Source organism: Penaeus chinensis, chromosome 9, assembly GCF_019202785.1.
Source record: "Penaeus chinensis breed Huanghai No. 1 chromosome 9, ASM1920278v2, whole genome shotgun sequence".
In the NCBI taxonomy this organism is placed as follows: Eukaryota; Metazoa; Arthropoda; class Malacostraca; order Decapoda; family Penaeidae; genus Penaeus; species Penaeus chinensis.
Window position 1 is genome coordinate 33,138,777 of NC_061827.1, and position 1,367 is coordinate 33,140,143.

The window sequence follows — 1,367 nt, forward strand, 5'->3', positions numbered from 1 at the left end:
TTGGTTGCTGGTGTTTAGTTTTGTGTTGCTTGTTTGTTTATTTTGTTTTTGTTGTTGATGTGTGTTGTGGGTTATTTACATTGCGTTTGTCGTTGATTCCGTTTTTTTTTTGTTTTTTTTTGGGGTTGATTAAATTAGTTTGCTTTTCATGGTTGTTTATATTGTTGTTTATCTTGGTCGCTTTTCGAGGTTGCTTTTACTCACTGTTTGATGTAATTGTTAGCTGTAGTTGTTTACTGTGGTTGTTTGTCGTGGGTGTTTATATGGGTTTTATAATGATTGTTTATTGTGGTTACGTATTTTGGTAGTTTATCGTAGTTGCTTATTAAAAGAATAATTTAATAAATAATTGAATTGAATTATTAAAACTGGTTGTTTAATTAATATGAATTTCTTATCATTATTCTTATTCTTAAATATTATCATGACTTTTATCATCATTAATATTATTACTACTTACTACTTTTATAATTGTTATCATTATAGTTATCATCATGATTATTATCATCATTATTATTATTACCTTTATCATTACCATCGTAATATTATTGTTATTATAATTATTATTATCATTATCAATATTATCATTAGTAGTAGTATTATTGTTATAATAATAATATCAGTAATAATAATAAACAATAATGATAAGAGCAATAATAATAAAAATGACAATGATAATAATAGCAATAACAAAATAATAATAATAATAATAATAATAATAATAATAATAATAATAATAATAATAATAATAACAATTATTATGATTATTATTATTATTATTATTATCATTATTATCATTATAACAATAATGATGATAGTAATAATAATAATAATAATAATAATAATAATAATAATAATAATAATAATAATAATAATAATGATGATAATGATAATAATAAGGATAATAATAATAATAATAACAATAATAATAACAATAATAATAATAATAATAATAATAATAATAATAATAATAATAATAATAATGATAATGATAGTAATTATAGTAATAATAATTATAAAAATTATGCTACTAGCAACAGCAATAATAATCATTATAATAATAATAATTAGAAATGATAATGATAATAATAATGATAACAATAATAATAATAATATAGTAACAACAACAACAACTCCCCTTTCCTCCCCCCCCCCCCTCCAATAACGCCCCCTACCCCTAACCCTTACACCCCAGCGCTGACGACGACCACGGCGACGAAGATGAAGACGACAACTACGACCACGAAGACGACCACGAAGACGACGACGAAGATGCCGACGAAGACGACGACGAAGATGACGACGAAGACTACGACGAAGACTACGACGAAGACGACGAAGATGACGACGACGAAGGCGACGACGAA

The 1,367-nt window shown here is 24.7% G+C and overlaps 1 pseudogene; it reads right to left on the reverse strand.

The window, feature by feature from the left end:
* Positions 1-1,321: 1,321 nt before the first annotated feature.
* Positions 1,322-1,367, reverse strand: part of LOC125028747 — a 510-nt pseudogene continuing 464 nt past the window's right edge.